Genomic DNA, 13,687 nt, shown 5'->3' on the forward strand with positions numbered 1-13,687 from the left:
GCACAGGAAGAGATTTTCTGAGCCTTACAGAAATTTGTCGAGACGTCGGTCGAGAACGGGAAGAAATCTGTCAAGACGTCGGTCGAGCCGAGGAATAAATTTGTTAAAGCTTTGGTTGAGATGGGAACAAATTTGTCGATCGTGACACAAATTTGTCGAGACGTTGGTAGAGCACGGGAAGAAATTTGTCGAGACGTCGGTCGAGCGCGGAAAGGATTCTGTCGAGACGGTCGAGCACAGGAAGAGATTTTCTGAGCCTTACAGAAATTTGTCGAGACGTCGGTCGAGAACGGGAAGAAATCTGTCAAGACGTCGGTCGAGCCGAGGAATAAATTTGTTAAAGCTTTGGTTGAGATGGGAACAAATTTGTCGATCGTGACACAAATTTGTCGAGACGTTGGTCGAATGCAGGAAGAAATTTGCCGACATATCAGTCGAGAGCAGGAAAAAATTCTTCGAGCGTGACAGATATTTGTCGAGATGTCAGCTTAAAGCAGGAAGAAAACTGTTCAGACGGCCGAGCGCCGGAGGAGTTTTATCGAGAGTGACGGGAAGAAATTTGTCGAGACGTCGGTCGAGCACGGGAAGGAATCTGTCGAGAAGTCACTGGAGCGCGGGGAGAAATCTGTTGAGCGTTACAGTAATTTTTTGAGACGTCGGTCGAGCGCGGGAACAAATTTATCGAGAAGGTCGCACGCACAAAGAGATTTGTCGAGTGTGACACAAATTTGTCGAGACGTTGGTCGAGCACGGGAATAAATCTGTCGAGGCACTTCAGCTCAGGGAAAGATTTGTCGAGCGAGACAGAAATTTGTCGAGACGTCGATCGAGCGCGGAACGGATTCTGTCGAGACGGACGAGTAAGAGCGGGGAGAAAATTATCGAGCGTTACAGTAATTTGTTGAGACGTCGGTCGAGCGTGGGAACAAATTTGTCGAGAAGGTCGCACGCACAAAGAGATTTGTCGAGAGTGACAGAAATTTGTCGAGACGTTGGTCGAGCAGGGGAATAAATCTGTCGAGGCACTTGAGCTCAGGGAGAGATTTGTCGAGCGAGACAGAAATTTGTCGAGATGTCGGTCGAGCACGGGAAGAAATCTGTCGAGAAGTCAGTCAAGAGCGGGGAGAAATTTTTCGAGCGTTACAGTAATTTGTTGAGACGTCGGTCGAGCGCGGGAACAAATTTGTCGAGAACGTCGCACGCACAAAGAGATTTGTCGAGAGTGACCCAAATTTGTCGAGACGTCGGTCAAGCGCGGAAAGGATTCTGTCGAGACGGTCGAGCAGAGGAAGAGATTTTCTGAGCCTTACAGAAATTTGTCGAGACGTCGGTCGAGAACGGGAAGAAATCTGTCAAGACGTCGGTCGAGCCGAGGAATAAATTTGTTAAAGCTTTGGTTGAGATGGGAACAAATTTGTCGATCGTGACACAAATTTGTCGAGACGTTGGTAGAGCACGGGAAGAAATTTGTCGAGACGTCGATCGAGCGCGGAACGGATTCTGTCGAGACGGTCGAGCACAGGAAGAGATTTTCTGAGCCTTACAGAAATTACTCGAGACGTTGGTCGAGCACGGGAACAAATCTCCCGAGACGGTCAAGCGCGGGAAGAAATTTGTCGAGAGTGATCGAAATTTGTCCAGACATCGGTTGAGCGCGGGAACAAATCTCTCGAGATGTCGGTCAAGAGCGTGAAGAAATTTGTCGAGAGTGACAGAAATTTGTCGAGATGTCAGTCAAGCGCGGGAAGGAATCTGTCGAGACGGTCGAGCGCGGGAAGGAATTTATCGACAGTGACAGAAATTTGTCGAGACGTCGGTCGAGCAGGGGAATAAATCTGTCGAGGCACTTGAGCTCGGGAAGAGATTTGTCGAGCGAGACAGAAATTTGTCGAGACGTAGGTCGAGCATGGGAAGAAATCTGTCAAGACGTCGGTCGAGCCGAGGAATAAATTTGTTAAAGCTTTGGTTGAGATGGCAACAAATTTGTCGATCGTGACACAAATTTGTCGAGACGTTGTTAGAGCACGGGAAGAAATCTGTCGAGACATCGATCGAGCGCGGAACGGATTCTGTCGAGACGGTCGAGCACAGGAAGACATTTTCTGAGCCTTACAGAAATTTCTCGAGACGTCGGTCTAGCTTGGGAAGGAATCTGTCGAGAGTCACAGAATTTTTTCGAGACGTGGGTCGAGCGCGAGAAAGAATCTGTCAAGAGTGACAGAAATTTGTCGAGACGTTGGTCGAGCGCAGGAAGAAATTTGCCGACATATCAGTCGAGAGCAGGAAAAAATTCTTCGAGCGTGACAGATATTTGTCGAGATGTCAGTCTAAAGCAGGAAGAAAACTGTTCAGACGGCCGAGCGCCGGAGGAGTTTTATCGAGAGTGACGGGAAGAAATTTGTCGAGACGTCGGTCGAGCACGGGAAGGAATCTGTCGAGAAGTCACTGGAGTGCGGGGAGAAATCTGTTGAGCGTTACAGTAATTTTTTGAGACGTCGGTCGAGCGCGGGAACAAATTTATCGAGAAGGTCGCACGCACAAAGAGATTTGTTGAGAGTGACACAAATTTGTCGAGACGTTGGTCGAGCACGGGAATAAATCTGTCGAGGCACTTGAGCTCAGGGAGAGATTTGTCGAGCGAGACAGAAATTTGTCGAGATGTCGGTCGAGCACGGGAATAAATCTGTCGAGAAGTCAGTCAAGAGCGGGGAGAAATTTATCGAGCGTTACAGTAATTTGTTGAGACGTCGGTCGAGCGCGGGAACAAATTTGTCGAGAAGGTCGCACGCACAAAGAGATTTGTCGAGAGTGACATAAATTTGTCGAGACGTTGGTAGAGTACGGGAAGATATTTGTCGAGACGTCGATCGAGCGCGGAACGGATTCTGTCGAGACGGTCGAGCACAGGTAGAGATTTTCTGAGCCTTACAGAAATTTGTCGAGACGTCGGTCGAGCATGGGAAGAAATTTGTCGAGCGTTACAGAAATTTCTCGAGACGTCTGTCGAGCGCAGGGAGCAATCTGCTGAGACGGTCGAGAGCGGGAACAAATTTGTCAAGAGCGACAGAAGTTTGTCGAGACGTCGGTCGTGCGCAGTTCGAAATTTATCGACAGTGACAGAAATTTTTTGAGACGCCGGTCAAGCACGGGAAGAAATTTGCTGAGAGTGACAGAAATTTGTCGAGACGTCGGTCGAGCTGAGGAATAAATTTGTTAAGGCTTTGGTTTACATGGGAACAAATATATCGACAGTGACAGAAATTTGTCGAGACGTCGGTCGAGCACGGGAATAAATCTGTCGAGGCACTTGAGCTCAGGGAGAGATTTGTCGAGCGAGACAGAAATTTGTCGAGATGTCGGTCGAGCACGGGAATAAATCTGTCGAGAAGTCAGTCAAGAGTGGGGAGAAATTTATCGAGCGTTACAGTAATTTGTTGAGACGTCGGTCGAGCGCGGGAACAAATTTGTCGAGAAGGTCGCATGCACAAAGAGATTTGTCGAGAGTGACACAAATTTGTCGAGACGTCGGTCGAGCGCGGAAAGGATTCTGTCGAGATGGTCGAGCACAGGAAGAGATTTTCTGAGCCTTACAGAAATTTGTCGAGACGTCGGTCGAGAACGGGAAGAAATCTGTCAAGACGTCAGTCGAGCCGAGGAATAAATTTGTTAAAGCTTTGGTTGAGATGGGAACAAATTTGTCGATCGTGACACAAATTTGTCGAGACGTTGGTAGAGCACGGGAAGAAATCTGTCGAGACGTCGATCGAGCGCGGAACGGATTCTGTCGAGACGGTCGAGCACAGGAAGAGATTTTCTGAGCCTTACAGAAATTTCTCGAGACGTCGGTCTAGCTTGGGAAGGAATCTGTCGAGAGTCACAGAATTTTTTCGAGACGTGGGTCGAGCGCGAGAAAGAATCTGTCAAGAGTGACAGAAATTTGTCGAGACGTTGGTCGAGCGCAGGAAGAAATTTGCCGACATATCAGTCGAGAGCAGGAAAAAATTCTTCGAGCGTGACAGATATTTGTCGAGATGTCAGTCTAAAGCAGGAAGAAAACTGTTCAGACGGCCGAGCGCCGGAGGAGTTTTATCGAGAGTGACGGGAAGAAATTTGTCGAGACGTCGGTCGAGCACGGGAAGGAATCTGTCGAGAAGTCACTGGAGCGCGGGGAGAAATCTGTTGAGCGTTACAGTAATTTTTTGAGACGTCGGTCGAGCGCGGGAACAAATTTATCGAGAAGGTCGCACGCACAAAGAGATTTGTTGAGAGTGACACAAATTTGTCGAGACGTTGGTCGAGCACGGGAATAAATCTGTCGAGGCACTTGAGCTCAGGGAGAGATTTGTCGAGCGAGACAGAAATTTGTCGAGATGTCGGTCGAGCACGGGAATAAATCTGTCGAGAAGTCAGTCAAGAGCGGGGAGAAATTTATCGAGCGTTACAGTAATTTGTTGAGACGTCGGTCGAGCGCGGGAACAAATTTGTCGAGAAGGTCGCACGCACAAAGAGATTTGTCGAGAGTGACATAAATTTGTCGAGACGTTGGTAGAGTACGGGAAGATATTTGTCGAGACGTCGATCGAGCGCGGAACGGATTCTGTCGAGACGGTCGAGCACAGGTAGAGATTTTCTGAGCCTTACAGAAATTTGTCGAGACGTCGGTCGAGCATGGGAAGAAATTTGTCGAGCGTTACAGAAATTTCTCGAGACGTCTGTCGAGCGCAGGGAGCAATCTGCTGAGACGGTCGAGAGCGGGAACAAATTTGTCAAGAGCGACAGAAGTTTGTCGAGACGTCGGTCGTGCGCAGTTCGAAATTTATCGACAGTGACAGAAATTTTTTGAGACGCCGGTCAAGCACGGGAAGAAATTTGCTGAGAGTGACAGAAATTTGTCGAGACGTCGGTCGAGCTGAGGAATAAATTTGTTAAGGCTTTGGTTTACATGGGAACAAATATATCGACAGTGACAGAAATTTGTCGAGACGTCGGTCGAGCACGGGAATAAATCTGTCGAGGCACTTGAGCTCAGGGAGAGATTTGTCGAGCGAGACAGAAATTTGTCGAGATGTCGGTCGAGCACGGGAATAAATCTGTCGAGAAGTCAGTCAAGAGTGGGGAGAAATTTATCGAGCGTTACAGTAATTTGTTGAGACGTCGGTCGAGCGCGGGAACAAATTTGTCGAGAAGGTCGCATGCACAAAGAGATTTGTCGAGAGTGACACAAATTTGTCGAGACGTCGGTCGAGCGCGGAAAGGATTCTGTCGAGACGGTCGAGCACAGGAAGAGATTTTCTGAGCCTTACAGAAATTTGTCGAGACGTCGGTCGAGAACGGGAAGAAATCTGTCAAGACGTCGGTCGAGCCGAGGAATAAATTTGTTAAAGCTTTGGTTGAGATGGGAACAAATTTGTCGATCGTGACACAAATTTGTCGAGACGTTGGTAGAGCACGGGAAGAAATCTGTCGAGACGTCGATCGAGCGCGGAACGGATTCTGTCGAGACGGTCGAGCACAGGAAGACATTTTCTGAGCCTTACAGAAATTTCTCGAGACGTCGGTCTAGCTTGGGAAGGAATCTGTCGAGAGTCACAGAATTTTTTCGAGACGTGGGTCGAGCGCGAGAAAGAATCTGTCAAGAGTGACAGAAATTTGTCGAGACGTTGGTCGAGCGCAGGAAGAAATTTGCCGACATATCAGTCGAGAGCAGGAAAAAATTCTTCGAGCGTGACAGATATTTGTCGAGATGTCAGTCTAAAGCAGGAAGAAAACTGTTCAGACGGCCGAGCGCCGGAGGAGTTTTATCGAGAGTGACGGGAAGAAATTTGTCGAGACGTCGGTCGAGCACGGGAAGGAATCTGTCGAGAAGTCACTGGAGCGCGGGGAGAAATCTGTTGAGCGTTACAGTAATTTTTTGAGACGTCGGTCGAGCGCGGGAACAAATTTATCGAGAAGGTCGCACGCACAAAGAGATTTGTTGAGAGTGACACAAATTTGTCGAGACGTTGGTCGAGCACGGGAATAAATCTTTTGAGGCACTTGAGCTCAGGGAGAGATTTGTCGAGCGAGACAGAAATTTGTCGAGACGTCGGTCGAGCGCGGAACGGATTCTGTCGAGACGGTCGAGTAAGAGCGGGGAGAAATTTATCGAGCGTTACAGTAATTTGTTGAGACGTCGGTCGAGCGCGGGAACAAATTTGTCGAGAAGGTCGCACGCACAAAGAGATTTGTCGAGAGTGACACAAATTTGTCGAGACGTTGGTCGAGCACAGGAATAAATCTGTCGAGGCACTTGAGCTCAGGGAGAGATTTGTCGAGCGAGACAGAAATTTGTCGAGATGTCGGTCGAGCACGGGAATAAATCTGTCGAGAAGTCAGTCAAGAGCGGGGAGAAATTTATCGAGCGTTACAGTAATTTGTTGAGACGTCGGTCGAGCGCGGGAACAAATTTGTCGAGAAGGTCGCACGCACAAAGAGATTTGTCGAGAGTGACACAAATTTGTCGAGACGTCGATCGAGCGCGGAAAGGATTCTGTCGAGACGGTCGAGCACAGGAAGAGATTTTCTGAGCCTTACAGAAATTTGTCGAGACGTCGGTCGAGAACGGGAAGAAATCTGTCAAGACGTCGGTCGAGCCGAGGAATAAATTTGTTAAAGATTCGGTTGAGATGGGAACAAATTTGTCGATCGTGACACAAATTTGTCGAGACGTTGGTAGAGCACGGGAAGAAATTTGCCGACATATCAGTCGAGAGCGGGAAAATATTCTTCGAGCGTGACAGATATTTGTCGAGATGTCAGTCTAAAGCATAAAGAAAACTGTTCAGACGGCCGAGCGGGGGAGGAATTTTATCGAGAGTGACGGGAAGAAATTTGTCGAGACGTCGGTCGAGCACGGGAAGGAATCTGTCGAGAAGTCACTCGAGCGCGGGGAGAAATTTATCGAGCGTTACAGTAATTTGTTGAGACGTCGGTCGAGCGCGGGAACAAATTTGTCGAGAAGGTCGCACGCACAAAGAGATTTGTCGAGAGTGACAGAAATTTGTCGAGACGCTGGTCGAGCACGGGAAGAAATATGTCGATACACTGGAGCTCAGGGAGAGATTTGTCGAGCGAGACAGAAATTTGTCGAGACGTCGGTCGAGCACGGGAAGAAATCTGTCGAGAAGTCAGTCAAGAGCGGGGAGAAATTTATCGAGCGTTACAGTAATTTGTTGAGACGTCGGTCGAGCGCGGGAACAAATTTGTCGAGAAGGTCGCACGCACAAAGAGATTTGTCGAGAGTGACACAAATTTGTCGAGACGTCGGTCGAGCGCGGAAAGGATTCTTTCGAGACGGTCGAGCACAGGAAGAGATTTTCTGAGCCTTACAGAAATTTGTCGAGACGTCGGTCGAGCATGGGAAGAAATCTGTCAAGACGTCGGTCGAGCCGAGGAATAAATTTGTTAAAGCTTTGGTTGAGATGGGAACAAATTTGTCGATCGTGACACAAATTTGTCGAGACGTTAGAGCACGGGAAGAAATTTGTCGAGACGTCGATAGAGCGCGGAACGGATTCTGTCGAGACGGTCGAGCACAGGAAGAGATTTTCTGAGCCTTACAGAAATTTCTCGAGACGTCGGTCGAGCATGGGAAGGAATCTATCGAGAGTCACAGAATTTTTTCGAGACGTGGGTCGAGCGCGAGAAAGAATCTGTCGAGAGTGACATAATTTGTCGAGACGTTGTCGAGCGCAGGAAGAAATTTGCCGACATATCAGTCGAGAGCAGGAAAAAATTCTTCGAGCGTGACAGATATTTGTCGAGATGTCAGTCTAAAGCAGGAAGAAAACTGTTCAGACGGCCGAGCGCGGGAGGAGTTTTATCGAGAGTGACGGGAAGAAATTTGTCGAGACGTCGGTCGAGCACGGGAAGGAATCTGTCGAGAAGTCACTCGAGCGCGGGGAGAAATCTGTTGAGCGTTACAGTAATTTTTTGAGACGTCGGTCGAGCGCAGGAACAAATTTATCGAGAAGGTCGCACGCACAAAGAGATTTGTCGAGAGTGACACAAATTTGTTGAGACGTTGGTCGAGCACGGGAATAAATCTGTCGAGGCACTTCAGCTCAGGGAGAGATTTGTCGAGCGAGACAGAAATTTGTCGAGACGTCGATCGAGCGCGGAACGGATTCTGTCGAGACGGTCGAGTAAGAGCGGGGAGAAATTTATCGAGCGTTACAGTAATTTGTTGAGACGTCGGTCGAGCGCGGGAACAAATTTGTCGAGAAGGTCGCACGCACAAAGAGATTTGTCGAGAGTGACAGAAATTTGTCGAGACGTTGGTCGAGCACAGGAATAAATCTGTCGAGGCACTTGAGCTCAGGGAGAGATTTGTCGAGCGAGACAGAAATTTGTCGAGATGTCGGTCGAGCACGGGAAGAAATCTGTCGAGAAGTCAGTCAAGAGCGGGGAGAAATTTATCGAGCGTTACAGTAATTTGTTGAGACGTCGGTCGAGCGCGGGAACAAATTTGTCGAGAAGGTCGCACGCACAAAGAGATTTGTCGAGAGTGACAGAAATTTGTCGAGACGTCGATCGAGCGCGGAACGGATTCTGTCGAGACGGTCGAGCACAGGAAGAGATTTTCTGAGCCTTACAGAAATTTGTCGAGACGTCGGTCGAGCATGTGAAGAAATTTGTCGAGCGTTACAGAAATTTCTCGAGACGTCTGTCGAGCGCAGGGAGCAATCTGCTGAGACGGTCGAGAGCGGGAACAAATGTGTCAAGAGTGACAGAAGTTTGTCGAGACGTCAGTCGTGCGCAGTTCGAAATTTAAGACAGTGACAGAAATTTGTTGAGACGCCGGTTAAGCACGGGAAGAAATTTGCTGAGAGTGACAGAAATTTGTCGACACGTCAGTCGAGCTGAGGAATAAATTTGTTAAGGCTTTGGTTTACATGGGAACAAATTTATCGACAGTGACAGAAATTTGTCGAGACGTAGGTCGAGCACGGGAATAAAACTGTCGAGGCACTTGAGCTCAGGGAGAGATTTGTCGAGTGAGACAGAAATTTGTCGAGACGTCGGTCGAGCATGGGAAGAAATCTGTCAAGACGTCTATCGAGCCGAGGAATAAATTTGTTAAAGCTTTGGTTGAGATGGGAACAAATTTGTCGATCGTGACACAAATTTGTCGAGACGTTGGTAGAGCACGGGAAGAAATTTGCCGACATATCAGTCGAGAGCAGGAAAAAATTCTTCGAGCGTGACAGATATTTGTTGAGATGTCAGTCTAAAGCAGGAAGAAAACTGTTCAGACGGCCGAGCGCGGGAGGAGTTTTATCGAGAGTGACGGGAAGAAATTTGTCGAGACGTCGGTCGAGCACGGGAAGGAATCTGTCGAGAAGTCACTGGAGCGCGGGGAGAAATCTGTTGAGCGTTACAGTAATTTGTTGAGACGTCGGTCGAGCGCGGGAACAAATTTATCGAGAAGGTCGCACGCACAAAGAGATTTGTCGAGAGTGACAGAAATTTGTCGAGACGTTGGTCGAGCACGGGAATAAATCTGTCGAGGCACTTGAGCTCAGGGAGAGATTTGTCGAGCGAGACAGAAATTTGTCGAGACGTCGGTCGAGCGCGGAACGGATTCTGTCGATACGGTCGAGTAAGAGCGGGGAGAAATTTATCGAGCGTTACAGTAATTTGTTGAGACGTCGGTCGAGCGCGGGAACAAATTTGTCGAGAAGGTCGCACGCACAAAGAGATTTGTCGATCGTGACACAAATTTGTCGAGACGTCGGTCGAGAAGGGGAATAAATCTGTCGAGGCACTTGAGCTCGGGAAGAGATTTGTCGAGCGAGACAGAAATTTGTCGAGACGTCGGTCAAGCATGGGAAGAAATCTGTCAAGACGTCGGTCGAGCCGAAGAATAAATTTGTTAAAGCTTTGGTTGAGATGGGAACAAATTTGTCGATCGTGACACAAATTTGTCGAGACGTTGGTAGAGCACGGGAAGAAATTTGTCGAGACGTCGATAGAGCGCGGAACGGATTCTGTCGAGACGGTCGAGCACAGGAAGAGATTTTCTGAGCCTTACAGAAATTTCTCGAGACGTCGGTCAAGCTTGGGAAGGAATCTGTCAAAAGTGACAGAAATTTCTCAAGACGTTGGTCGAGCGCAGGAAGAAATTTGCCGACATATCAGTCGAGAGCAGGAAAAATTTTTCGAGCGTGACAGAAATTTGTCGAGACGTCGGTCGAGCCCGGGAAGAAATCTGTCGAGAAGTCAGTCAAGAGCGGAGAGAAATCTGTTGAGTGTTACAGTAATTTGTTGAGACGTCGGTCGAGCGCGGGAACAAATTTATCGAGAAGGACGCACGCACAAAGAGATTTGTCGAGAGTGACAGAAATTTGTCGAGACGTTGGTCGAGCACGGGAAGAAATCTGTCGAGGCACTTGAGCTCAGGGAGAGATTTGTCGAGCGAGACAGAAATTTGTTGAGATGTCGGTCGAGCACGGGAATAAATCTGTCGAGAAGTCAGTCAAGAGCGGGGAGAAATTTATCGAGCGTTACAGTAATTTGTTGAGACGTCGGTCGAGCGCGGGAACAAATTTGTCGAGAAGGTCGCACGCACAAAGAGATTTGTCGAGAGTGACAGAAATTTGTCGAGACGTCGGTCGAGCGCGGAAAGGATTCTGTCGAGACGTCGATCGAGCCGAGGAATAAATTTGTTAAAGCTTTGGTTGAGATGGGAACAAATTTGTCGATCGTGACACAAATTTGTCGAGACGTTAGAGCACGGGAAAAAATTTGTCGAGACGTCGATCGAGCGCGGAACGGATTCTGTCGAGAAGTCACTCGAGCGCGGGGAGAAATCTGTTGAGCGTTACAGTAATCTTTTGAGACGTCGGTCGAGCGCGGGAACAAATTTATCGAGAAGGTCGCACGCACAAAGAGATTTGTCGAGAGTGACACAAATTTGTCGAGACGTTGGTCGAGCACGGGAATAAATCTTTTGAGGCACTTGAGCTCAGGGAGAGATTTGTCGAGCGAGACAGAAATTTGTCGAGACGTCGATCGAGCGCGGAACGGATTCTGTCGAGACGGTCGAGTAAGAGCGGGGAGAAATTTATCGAGCGTTACAGTAATTTGTTGAGACGTCGGTCGAGCGCGGGAAGAAATCTGTCGAGAAGTCAGTCAAGAGCGGGGAGAAATTTATCGAGCGTTACAGTAATTTGTTGAGACGTCGGTCGAGCGCGGGAACAAATTTGTCGAGAAGGTCGCACGCACAAAGAGATTTGTCGAGAGTGACACAAATTTGTCGAGACGTCGGTCGAGCGCGGAACGGATTCTGTCGAGACGGTCGAGCACAGGAAGAGATTTTCTGAGCCTTACAGAAATTTCTCGAGACGTCGGTCGAGCATGGGAAGGAATCTATCGAGAGTCGCAGAATTTTTTCGAGACGTGGGTCGAGCGCGAGAAAGAATCTGTCGAGAGTGACAGAAATTTGTCGAGACGTTGTCGAGCGCAGGAAGAAATTTGCCGACATATCAGTCGAGAGCAGGAAAAAATTCTTCGAGCGTGACAGATATTTGTCGAGATGTCAGTCTAAAGCAGGAAGAAAACTGTTCAGACGGCCGAGCGCGGGAGGAGTTTTATCGAGAGTGACGGGAAGAAATTTGTCGAGACGTCGGTCGAGCACGGGAATAAATCTGTCGAGGCACTTGAGCTCAGGGAGAGATTTGTCGAGCGAGACAGAAATTTGTCGAGATGTCGGTCGAGCACGGGAAGAAATCTGTCGAGAAGTCAGTCAAGAGCGGGGAGAAATTTATCGAGCGTTACAGTAATTTGTTGAGACGTCGGTCGAGCGCGGGAACAAATTTGTCGAGAAGGTTGCACGCACAAAGAGATTTGTCGAGAGTGACATAAATTTGTTGAGACGTTGGTAGAGTACGGGAAGATATTTGTCGAGACGTCGATCGAGCGCGGAACGGATTCTGTCAAGACGGTCGAGCACAGGTAGAGATTTTCTGAGCCTTACAGAAATTTGTCGAGACATCGGTCGAGCATGGGAAGAAATTTGTCGAGCGTTACAGAAATTTCTCGAGACGTCTGTCGAGCGCAGGGAGCAATCTGCTGAGACGGTCGAGAGCGGGAACAAATTTGTCAAGAGTGACAGAAGTTTGTCGAGACGTCGGTCGTGCGCAGTTCGAAATTTATCGACAGTGACAGAAATTTGTTGAGACGCCGGTCAAGCACGGGAAGAAATTTGCTGAGAGTGACAGAAATTTGTCGAGACGTCGGTCGAGCTGAGGAATAAATTTGTTAAGGCTTTGGTTTACATGGGAACAAATATATCGACAGTGACAGAAATTTGTCGAGACGTCGGTCGAGCACGGGAATAAATCTGTCGAGGCACTTGAGCTCAGGGAGAGATTTGTCGAGCGAGACAGAAATTTGTCGAGATGTCGGTCGAGCACGGGAATAAATCTGTCGAGAAGTCAGTCAAGAGTGGGGAGAAATTTATCGAGCGTTACAGTAATTTGTTGAGACGTCGGTCGAGCGCGGGAACAAATTTGTCGAGAAGGTCGCATGCACAAAGAGATTTGTCGAGAGTGACACAAATTTGTCGAGACGTCGGTCGAGCGCGGAAAGGATTCTGTCGAGATGGTCGAGCACAGGAAGAGATTTTCTGAGCCTTACAGAAATTTGTCGAGACGTCGGTCGAGAACGGGAAGAAATCTGTCAAGACGTCGGTCGAGCCGAGGAATAAATTTGTTAAAGCTTTGGTTGAGATGGGAACAAATTTGTCGATCGTGACACAAATTTGTCGAGACGTTGGTAGAGCACGGGAAGAAATCTGTCGAGACGTCGATCGAGCGCGGAACGGATTCTGTCGAGACGGTCGAGCACAGGAAGAGATTTTCTGAGCCTTACAGAAATTTCTCGAGACGTCGGTCTAGCTTGGGAAGGAATCTGTCGAGAGTCACAGAATTTTTTCGAGACGTGGGTCGAGCGCGAGAAAGAATCTGTCAAGAGTGACAGAAATTTGTCGAGACGTTGGTCGAGCGCAGGAAGAAATTTGCCGACATATCAGTCGAGAGCAGGAAAAAATTCTTCGAGCGTGACAGATATTTGTCGAGATGTCAGTCTAAAGCAGGAAGAAAACTGTTCAGACGGCCGAGCGCGGGAGGAGTTTTATCGAGAGTGACGGGAAGAAATTTGTCGAGACGTCGGTCGAGCACGGGAAGGAATCTGTCGAGAAGTCACTGGAGCGCGGGGAGAAATCTGTTGAGCGTTACAGTAATTTTTTGAGACGTCGGTCGAGCGCGGGAACAAATTTATCGAGAAGGTCGCACGCACAAAGAGATTTGTTGAGAGTGACACAAATTTGTCGAGACGTTGGTCGAGCACGGGAATAAATCTGTCGAGGCACTTCAGCTCAGGGAGAGATTTGTCGAGCGAGACAGAAATTTGTCGAGATGTCGGTCGAGCACGGGAATAAATCTGTCGAGAAGTCAGTCAAGAGCGGGGAGAAATTTATCGAGCGTTACAGTAATTTGTTGAGACGTCGGTCGAGCGCGGGAACAAATTTGTCGAGAAGGTCGCACGCACAAAGAGATTTGTCGAGAGTGACATAAATTTGTTGAGACGTTGGTAGAGTACGGGAAGATATTTGTCGAGACGTCGATCGAGCGCGGAACGGATTCTG

This window comes from Rhea pennata, chromosome 21 (assembly GCF_028389875.1).
Source record: "Rhea pennata isolate bPtePen1 chromosome 21, bPtePen1.pri, whole genome shotgun sequence".
Classification (NCBI taxonomy): Eukaryota; Metazoa; Chordata; class Aves; order Rheiformes; family Rheidae; genus Rhea; species Rhea pennata.